The sequence below is a fragment of the Schistocerca gregaria genome, unplaced genomic scaffold (genome assembly GCF_023897955.1).
Source record: "Schistocerca gregaria isolate iqSchGreg1 unplaced genomic scaffold, iqSchGreg1.2 ptg000351l, whole genome shotgun sequence".
Lineage (NCBI taxonomy): Eukaryota > Metazoa > Arthropoda > Insecta > Orthoptera > Acrididae > Schistocerca > Schistocerca gregaria.
Genome location: NW_026061811.1, coordinates 1,250,142 through 1,261,608, shown reverse-complemented (window position 1 = coordinate 1,261,608; position 11,467 = coordinate 1,250,142).

Here is an 11,467-nt window from a genome sequence, read left to right as displayed (position 1 = left end):
TCTACTATGGTGATTTTAGTGTCTCCGCATAACGCAGCACGCGACATAGCTTTGCAGACGATAAGTACAACCGTTTCAGAGAGAAGAGCGGTCAATGTGACGATCTGGCTTTAAGACGATTCGATAACAAATGACGAAAACGGACGGATTTCTTAGGTTTTTACTACATATGAACACTTTTCACATTCTCCCGTGCAACTCGGCAGCTAGTCCTCCTTTCATGCAGAATCTTAAGGTCCTAGCTCATGTCCAAGTCACCAAAGCCAGCTAAAAAGTCAATAACCGATACCTAAAACTTGAATTGTACTACTTCTTACTGGCTATTACATCAACTTAGAAGCTTCATCTGTGTTCTACTATGGTGCTTTTAGTGTCTCCGCATACCGCAGCACGCGACATAGCTTTGTAGACGATAAGTACAACCGTTTCAGAGAGGAGAGCGGCCAATGTGACGATCTGGCTTTAAGTCGATTCGATAACAAATGACGCAAACGGACGGATTTCTCAGGTTTTTACTACATATGAACACTTTTCACATTCTCCAGTGCAACTCGGCTGCTAGTCCTCCTTTCATGCAGAATCTTAAGGTCATAGCCCATGTCCAAGGCACCAAAGCCAGCTAAAAAGTCAATAACGATATCTAAAACTTGAATTGTACTATTTCTTACTGGCTATTACATCATCTTAGAAGCTTCATCTGTGTTCTACTATGATGATTTTCGTGTATCCGCATACCGCAGCACGCGACATAGCTTTGCAGGCAATAAGTACAACCGTTTCAGAGACAAGAGTGACCAATGTGACGATCTGGCTTTAAGTCGATTCGATAACAATAGACGAAAACGGACGGATTTCTCAGGTTTTTACTACATATGAACACTTTTCACATTCTCCCGTGCAACTCTGCTCCTAGTCCTCCTTTCATGCAGAATCTTAAGGTCCTAGCTCATGTCCAAGGGACCAAAGCGAGCCAAAAAGTCAATAACCGATACCTAAAAATTGAATTGTAGAACTTCTCACTGGCTATTACATCATCTTAGAAGCTTCATCTGTGTTCTACTATGGTGTTTTTAGTGTCTCCGAATACCGCAGTACGTGACATAGCCTTGCAGACGATAAGTACAACGGTTTCAGAGAGAAGAGCGGCCAATGTGACGATCTGGCTTTAAGTCGATTCGATAACAAATGACGAAAACGGACGGATTTCTCAGGTTTTTACTACATATGAACACTTTTCATATTCTCCCGTGCAACTCGGCTGCTAGTCCTCCTTTCATGCAGAATCTTAAGGTCCTAGCTCATGTCCAAGTCACCAAAGCCAGCTAAAATGTCAATAATCGATACCAAAAACTTCAATTGGACTACTTCTTACTGGCTATTACATCAACTTAGATGCTGCATCTGTGTTCTACTATGGTGATTTTAGTGTCTCCGCATACCGCAGCACGCGACATAGCTTTGCAGACGATAAGTACAACCGTTTCAGAGAGAAGAGCGGCCAATGTGACGATCTGGCTTTATGTCGATTCGATAACAAATGACGAAAACGGACGGATTTCTCAGGTTTTTACTACATATGAACACTTTTCACGTTCTCCCGTGCAACTCGGCTGCTAGTCCTCCTTTCATGCAGAATCTTAAGGTCATAGCCCATGTCCAAGGCACCAAAGCCAGCTAAAAAGTCAATAACGATATCTAAAATTTGAATTGTACTATTTCTTACTGGCTATTACATCATCTTAGAAGCTTCATCTGTGTTCTACTATGGTGCTTTTAGTGTCTCCGCATAACGCAGCACGCGACATAGCTTTGCAGACGATAAGTACAACCGTTTCAGAGAGAAGAGCGGTCAATGTGACGATCTGTCTTTAAGACGATTCGATAACAAATGACGAAAACGGACGGATTTCTTGGGTTTTTGCTACATATGAACACTTTTCACATTCTCCCGTGCAACTCGGCAGCTAGTCCTCCTTTCATGTAGAATCTTAAGGTCCTAGCTCATGTCCAAGGCACCAAAGCCAGCTAAATAGTCAATAACCGATACCTAAAAAAGAATTGTACTACTTCTTACTGGCTATTACATCAACTTAGAAGCTTGATCTGTGTTGTACTATGGTGCTTTTAGTGTCTCAGCATACCGCAGCAGGCGACATAGCTTTGCAGACGATAAGTACAACCGTTTCAGAGAGAAGAGCGGTCAATGTGACCATCTGGCTTTAAGACGATTCGATAACAAATGACGAAAACGGGCGGATTTCTTGGGTTTTTACTACATATGAACACTTTTCACATTCTCCCGTGCAACTCGGCAGCTTGTCCTCCTTTCATGCAGAATCTTAAGGTCCTAGCTCATATCCAAGTCACCAAAGCCAGCTAAAAAGTCAATAACCGATACCTAAAACTTGAATTGTACTACTTCTCACTGGCTATTACATCAACTTAGAAGCTTCATCTGTGTTCTACTATGGTGCTTTTAGTGTCTCCGCATACCGCAGCACGCGACATAGCTTTGTAGACGATAAGTACAACCGTTTCAGAGAGGAGAGCGGCCAATGTGACGATCTGGCTTTAAGTCGATTCGATAACAAATGACGAAAACGGACGGATTTCTCAGGTCTTTATTACATATGAACACTTTTCACATTCTACCGTGCAACTCGGTTGCTAGTCCTCCTTTCATATAGAACCTTAAGGTCCTAGCTCATGTCCAAGTCACCAAAACCAGCTAAAAAGTCAATAATCGATACCTAAAACTTGAATTGGACTACTTCTTACTGGCTATTACATCAACTTACATGCTTCATCTGTGTTCTACTAAGGTGATTTTAGTGTCTCCGCATAACGCAGCACGCGACATAGCTTTGCAGACGATAAGTACAACCGTTTCAGAGAGAAGAGCGGTCAATGTGACGATCTGGCTTTAAGACGATTCGATAACAAATGACGAAAACGGACGGATTTCTTAGGTTTTTACTACATATGAACACTTTTCACATTCTCCCGTGCAACTCGGCAGCTAGTCCTCCTTTCATGCAGAATCTTAAGGTCCTAGCTCATGTCCAAGTCACCAAAGCCAGCTAAAAAGTCAATAACCGATACCTAAAACTTGAATTGTACTACTTCTTACTGGCTATTACATCAACTTAGAAGCTTGATCTGTGTTCTACTATGGTGCTTTTAGTGTCTCCGCATACCGCAGCACGCGACATAGCTTTGTAGACGATAAGTACAACCGTTTCAGAGAGGAGAGCGGCCAATGTGACGATGTGGCTTTAAGTCGATTCGATAACAAATGACGAAAACGGACGGATTTCTCAGGTTTTTACTACATGCGAACACATTTCACATTCTTCCGTGCAACTCGGCTGCTAGTCCTCCTTTCATGCAGAATCTCAAGGTCCTAGCTCATGTCCAAGGCACCAAGGCAGCTAAAAGGTCAATAATCAATACTTAAAACTTGAATTGTACTACTTCTTACTGGCTATTACATCAACTTAGAAGCTTCATCTGTGTTCTACTATGGTGCTTTTAATGTCTCCGCATACCGCAGCACGCGACATAGCTTTGCAGACGATAAGTACAACCGTTTCAGAGAGAAGAGCGGCCAATGTGACGATCTGGCTATAAGTCGATTCGATAACAAATGACGAAAACGGACGGATTTCTCAGGTTTTTACTACATGCGAACACTTTTCACATTCTCCCGTGCAACTCGGCTGCTAGTCCTCCTTTCATGCAGAATCTCAAGGTCCTAGCTCATGTCCAAGGCACCAAGGCAGCTAAAAGGTCAATAATCAATACTTAAAACTTGAATTGTACTACTTCTTACTGGCTATTACATCAACTTAGAAGCTTCATCTGTGTTCTGCTATGGTGCTTTTAATGTCTCCGCATACCGCAGCACGCGACATAGCTTTGCAGAAGATAAGTACAACCGTTTCAGAGAGAAGAGCGGCCAATGTGACGATCTGGCTAAAAGTCGACTCGATAACAAATGACGAAAACGGACGGATTTCTCAGGTTTTTACTACATATGAACACTTTTCACATTATCCCGGGCAACTCGGCTGCTAGTCCTTCTTTCATGCAGAATCTTAAGGTCCTAGATCATGTCCAAGGCACCAAAGCCAGCTAAAAAGTCAATAATCAATATCTAAAACTTGAATTGTACTATTTCTTACTGGCTATTACATTAACTTAGAAGCTTCATCTGTGTTCTACTATGGTGCTTTTAGTGTCTCCGCATACCGCAGCACGCGACATAGCTTTGCAGACGATAAGTACAACCGTTTCAGAGAGAAGTGCGGCAAATGTGACGATCTGGCTTTAAGTCGCTCGATAACAAATGACGCAAACGGACGGATTTCTCAGGTTTTTACTACATATGAACACTTTTCACATTCTCCAGTGCAACTCGGCTGCTAGTCCTCCTTTCATGCAGAATCTTAAGGTCATAGCCCATGTCCAAGGCACAAAAGCCAGCTAAAAAGTCAATAACGATATCTAAAACTTGAATTGTACTATTTCTTACTGGCTATTACATCATCTTAGAAGCTTCATCTGTGTTCTACTATGGTGCGTTTAGTGTCTCCGAATACCGCAGTACGCGACATAGCTTTGCAGACGATAAGTACAACCGTTTCAGAGAGCAGAGCGGCCAATGTGACGATTTGGCTTTAAGTCGATTCGATAACAAATGACGAAAACGGACGGATTTCTCAGGTTTTTATTACATATGAACACTTTTCACATTCTACCGTGCAACTCGGTTGCTAGTCCTCCTTTCATATAGAACCTTAAGGTCCTAGCTCATGTCCAAGTCACCAAAACCAGCTAAAAAGTCAATAATCGATACCTAAAACTTGAATTGGACTACTTCTTACTGGCTATTACATCAACTTACATGCTTCATCTGTGTTCTACTATGGTGATTTTAGTGTCTCCGCATAACGCAGCACGCGACATAGCTTTGCAGACAATAAGTACAACCGTTTCAGAGACAAGAGTGACCAATGTGACGATCTGGCTTTAAGTCGATTCGATAACAAATGACGAAAACGGACGGATTTCTCAGGTTTTTACTACATATGAACACTTTTCATATTCTCCCGTGCAACTCGGCTGCTAGTCCTCCTTTCATGCAGAATCTTAAGGTCCTAGCTCATGTCCAAGTCACCAAAGCCAGCTAAAATGTCAATAATCAATACCAAAAACTTCAATTGGACTACTTCTTACTGGCTATTACATCAACTTAGATGCAGCATCTGTGTTCTACTATGGTGATTTTAGTGTCTCCGCATACCGCAGCACGCGACATAGCTTTGCAGACGATAAGTACAACCGTTTCAGAGAGAAGAGCGGCCAATGTGACGATCTGGCTTTAAGTCGATTCGATAACAAATGACGAAAACGGACGGATTTCTCAGGTTTTTACTACATATGAACACTTTTCATATTCTCCCGTGCAACTCGGCTGCTAGTCCTTCTTTCATGCAGAATCTTAAGGTCCTAGATCATGTCCAAGGCACCAAAGCCAGCTAAAAAGTCAATAACGATATCTAAAACTTGAATTGTACTATTTCTTACTGGCTATTACATCATCTTAGAAGCTTCATCTGTGTTCTACTATGGTGCTTTTAGTGTCTCCGCATAACGCAGCACGCGACATAGCTTTGCAGACGATAAGTACAACCGTTTCAGAGAGAAGAGCGGTCAATGTGACGATCTGGCTTTAAGACGATTCGATAACAAATGACGAAAACGGACGGATTTCTTGGGTTTTTGCTACATATGAACACTTTTCACATTCTCCCGTGCAACTCGGCAGCTAGTCCTCCTTTCATGCAGAATCTTAAGGTCCTAGCTCATGTCCAAGTCACCAAAGCCAGCTAAAAAGTCAATAACCGATACCTAAAACTTGAATTGTACTACTTCTTACTGGCTATTACATCAACTTAGAAGCTTCATCTGTGTTCTACTATGGTGCTTTTAGTGTCTCCGCATACCGCAGCACGCGACATAGCTTTGTAGACGATAAGTACAACCGTTTCAGAGAGGAGAGCGGCCAATGTGACGATGTGGCTTTAAGTCGATTCGATAACAAATGACGAAAACGGACGGATTTCTCAGGTTTTTACTACATGCGAACACATTTCACATTCTTCCGTGCAACTCGGCTGCTAGTCCTCCTTTCATGCAGAATCTCAAGGTCCTAGCTCATGTCCAAGGCACCAAGGCAGCTAAAAGGTCAATAATCAATACTTAAAACTTGAATTGTACTACTTCTTACTGGCTATTACATCAACTTAGAAGCTTCATCTGTGTTCTACTATGGTGCTTTTAATGTCTCCGCATACCGCAGCACGCGACATAGCTTTGCAGACGATAAGTACAACCGTTTCAGAGAGAAGAGCGGCCAATGTGACGATCTGGCTATAAGTCGATTCGATAACAAATGACGAAAACGGACGGATTTCTCAGGTTTTTACTACATGCGAACACTTTTCACATTCTCCCGTGCAACTCGGCTGCTAGTCCTCCTTTCATGCAGAATCTCAAGGTCCTAGCTCATGTCCAAGGCACCAAGGCAGCTAAAAGGTCAATAATCAATACTTAAAACTTGAATTGTACTACTTCTTACTGGCTATTACATCAACTTAGAAGCTTCATCTGTGTTCTGCTATGGTGCTTTTAATGTCTCCGCATACCGCAGCACGCGACATAGCTTTGCAGAAGATAAGTACAACCGTTTCAGAGAGAAGAGCGGCCAATGTGACGATCTGGCTAAAAGTCGACTCGATAACAAATGACGAAAACGGACGGATTTCTCAGGTTTTTACTACATATGAACACTTTTCACATTCTCCCGGGCAACTCGGCTGCTAGTCCTTCTTTCATGCAGAATCTTAAGGTCCTAGATCATGTCCAAGGCACCAAAGCCAGCTAAAAAGTCATTAATCAATATCTAATACTTGAATTGTACTATTTCTTACTGGCTATTACATTAACTTAGAAGCTTCATCTGTGTTCTACTATGGTGCTTTTAGTGTCTCCGCATATCGCAGCACGCGACATAGCTTTGCAGACGATAAGTACAACCGTTTCAGAGAGAAGTGCGGCAAATGTGACGATCTGGCTTTAAGTCGCTCGATAACAAATGACGCAAACGGACGGATTTCTCAGGTTTTTACTACATATGAACACTTTTCACATTCTCCCGTGCAACTCGGCTGCTAGTCCTTCTTTCATGCAGAATCTTAAGGTCCTAGATCATGTCCAAGGCACCAAAGCCAGCTAAAAAGTCAATAACGATATCTAAAACTTGAATTGTACTATTTCTTACTGGCTATTACATCATCTTAGAAGCTTCATCTGTGTTCTACTATGATGCTTTTAGTGTCTCCGCATAACGCAGCACGCGACATAGCTTTGCAGACGATAAGTACAACCGTTTCAGAGAGAAGAGCGGTCAATGTGACGATCTGGCTTTAAGACGATTCGATAACAAATGACGAAAACGGACGGATTTCTTGGGTTTTTGCTACATATGAACACTTTTCACATTCTCCCGTGCAACTCGGCAGCTAGTCCTCCTTTCATGTAGAATCTTAAGGTCCTAGCTCATGTCCAAGGCACCAAAGCCAGCTAAAAAGTCAATAACCGATACCTAAAACTAGAATTGTACTACTTCTTACTGGCTATTACATCAACTTAGAAGCTTGATCTGTGTTGTACTATGGTGCTTTTAGTGTCTCAGCATACCGCAGCACGCGACATAGCTTTGCAGACGATAAGTACAACCGTTTCAGAGAGAAGAGCGGTCAATGTGACGATCTGGCTTTAAGACGATTCGATAACAAATGACGAAAACGGACGGATTTCTTGGGTTTTTACTACATATGAACACTTTTCACATTCTCCCGTGCAACTCGGCAGCTTGTCCTCCTTTCATGCAGAATCTTAAGGTCCTAGCTCATATCCAAGTCACCAAAGCCAGCTAAAAAGTCAATAACCGATACCTAAAACTTGAATTGTACTACTTCTTACTGGCTATTACATCAACTTAGAAGCTTCATCTGTGTTCTACTATGGTGCTTTTAGTGTCTCCGCATACCGCAGCACGCGACATAGCTTTGTAGACGATAAGTACAACCGTTTCAGAGAGGAGAGCGGCCAATGTGACGATCTGGCTTTAAGTCGATTCGATAACAAATGACGAAAACGGACGGATTTCTCAGGTTTTTATTACATATGAACACTTTTCACATTCTACCGTGCAACTCGGTTGCTAGTCCTCCTTTCATATAGAACCTTAAGGTCCTAGCTCATGTCCAAGTCACCAAAACCAGCTAAAAAGTCAATAATCGATACCTAAAACTTGAATTGGACTACTTCTTACTGGCTATTACATCAACTTACATGCTTCATCTGTGTTCTACTATGGTGATTTTAGTGTCTCCGCATAACGCAGCACGCGACATAGCTTTGCAGACGATAAGTACAACCGTTTCAGAGAGAAGAGCGGTCAATGTGACGATCTGGCTTTAAGACGATTCGATAACAAATGACGAAAACGGACGGATTTCTTAGGTTTTTACTACATATGAACACTTTTCACATTCTCCCGTGCAACTCGGCAGCTAGTCCTCCTTTCATGCAGAATCTTAAGGTCCTAGCTCATGTCCAAGTCACCAAAGCCAGCTAAAAAGTCAATAACCGATACCTAAAACTTGAATTGTACTACTTCTTACTGGCTATTACATCAACTTAGAAGCTTCATCTGTGTTCTACTATGGTGCTTTTAGTGTCTCCGCATACCGCAGCACGCGACATAGCTTTGTAGACGATAAGTACAACCGTTTCAGAGAGGAGAGCGGCCAATGTGACGATCTGGCTTTAAGTCGATTCGATAACAAATGACGAAAACGGACGGATTTCTCAGGTTTTTACTACATGCGAACACATTTCACATTCTTCCGTGCAACTCGGCTGCTAGTCCTCCTTTCATGCAGAATCTCAAGGTCCTAGCTCATGTCCAAGGCACCAAGGCAGCTAAAAGGTCAATAATCAATACTTAAAACTTGAATTGTACTACTTCTTACTGGCTATTACATCAACTTAGAAGCTTCATCTGTGTTCTACTATGGTGCTTTTAATGTCTCCGCATACCGCAGCACGCGACATAGCTTTGCAGAAGATAAGTACAACCGTTTCAGAGAGAAGAGCGGCCAATGTGACGATCTGGCTAAAAGTCAACTCGATAACAAATGACGAAAACGGACGGATTTCTCAGGTTTTTACTACATATGAACACTTTTCACATTCTCCCGGGCAACTCGGCTGCTAGTCCTTCTTTCATGCAGAATCTTAAGGTCCTAGATCATGTCCAAGGCACCAAAGCCAGCTAAAAAGTCAATAATCAATATCTAAAACTTGAATTGTACTACTTCTTACTGGCTATTACATTAACTTAGAAGCTTCATCTGTGTTCTACTATGGTGCTTTTAGTGTCTCCGCATATCGCAGCACGCGACATAGCTTTGCAGACGATAAGTACAACCGTTTCAGAGAGAAGTGCGGCAAATGTGACGATCTGGCTTTAAGTCGCTCGATAACAAATGACGCAAACGGACGGATTTCTCAGGTTTTTACTACATATGAACACTTTTCACATTCTCCAGTGCAACTCGGCTGCTAGTCCTCCTTTCATGCAGAATCTTAAGGTCATAGCCCATGTCCAAGGAACCAAAGCCAGCTAAAAAGTCAATAACGGTATCTAAAACTTGAATTGTACTATTTCTTACTGGCTATTACATCATCTTAGAAGCTTCATCTGTGTTCTACTATGGTGCGTTTAGTGTCTCCGAATACCGCAGTACGCGACATAGCTTTGCAGACGATAAGTACAACCGTTTCAGAGAGCAGAGCGGCCAATGTGACGATTTGGCTTTAAGTCGATTCGATAACAAATGACGAAAACGGACGGATTTCTCAGGTTTCTACTACATATAAACACTTTTCACATTCTCCCGTGCAACTCGACTGCTAGTCCTCCTTGCATGCAGAATCGTAAGGTCCTAGCTCATGTTCAAGGCACCAAAGCCAGCTAAAAAGTCAATAATCGATACCTAAAACTTGAATTGTACTACTTCTTACTGGCTATTACATCAACTTAGAAGCTTCATCTGTGTTCTACTATGAAGATTTTCTTGTCTCCGCTTACCGCAGCACGCGACATAGCTTTGCAGACGATATGTACAACCGCTCAGAGAGAAGAGCGGCCAATGTGACGATCTGGCTTTAAGTCGATTCGATAACAAATGACGAAAACGGACGGATTTCTCAGGTTTTTACTACATATGAACACTTTTCATATTCTCCCGTGCAACTCGGCTGCTAGTCCTCCTTTCATGCAGAATCTTAAGGTCCTAGCTCATGTCCAAGTCACCAAAGCCAGCTAAAATGTCAATAATCGATACCAAAAACTTCAATTGGACTACTTCTTACTGGCTATTACATCAACTTAGATGCTGCATCTATGTTCTACTATGGTGATTTTAGTGTCTCCGCATACCGCAGCACGCGACATAGCTTTGCAGACGATAAGTACAACCGTTTCAGAGAGAAGAGCGGCCAATGTGACGATCTGGCTTTAAGTCGATTCGATAACAAATGACGAAAACGGACTTATTTCTCAGGTTTTTATTACATATGAACACTTTTCACATTCTGCCGTGCAACTCGGCTGCTAGTCCTTCTTTCATGCAGAATCTTAAGGTCCTACATCATGTCCAAGGCACCAAAGCCAGCTAAAAAGTCAATAACGATATCTAAAACTTGAATTGTACTATTTCTTACTGGCTATTACATCATCTTAGAAGCTTCATCTGTGTTCTACTATGGTGCTTTTAGTGTCTCCGAATAACGCAGCACGCGACATAGCTTTGCAGACGATAAGTACAACCGTTTCAGAGAGAAGAGCGGTCAATGTGACGATCTGGCTTTAAGACGATTCGATAACAAATGACGAAAACGGACGGATTTCTTGGGTTTTTACTACATATGAACACTTTTCATATTCTCCCGTGCAACTCGGCAGCTAGTCCTCCTTTCATGTAGAATCTTAAGGTCCTAGCTCATGTCCAAGGCACCAAAGCCAGCTAAAAAGTCAATAACCGATACCTAAAACTAGAATTGTACTACTTCTTACTGGCTATTACATCAACTTAGAGGATTGATCTGTGTTGTACTATGGTGCTTTTAGTGTCTCAGCATACCGCAGCAGGCGACATAGCTTTGCAGACGATAAGTACAACCGTTTCAGAGAGAAGAGCGGTCAATGTGACGATCTGGCTTTAAGACGATTCGATAACAAATGACGAAAACGGACGGATTTCTAGGGTTTTTACTACATATGAACACTTTTCACATTCTCCCGTGCAACTCGGCAGCTTGTCCTCCTTTC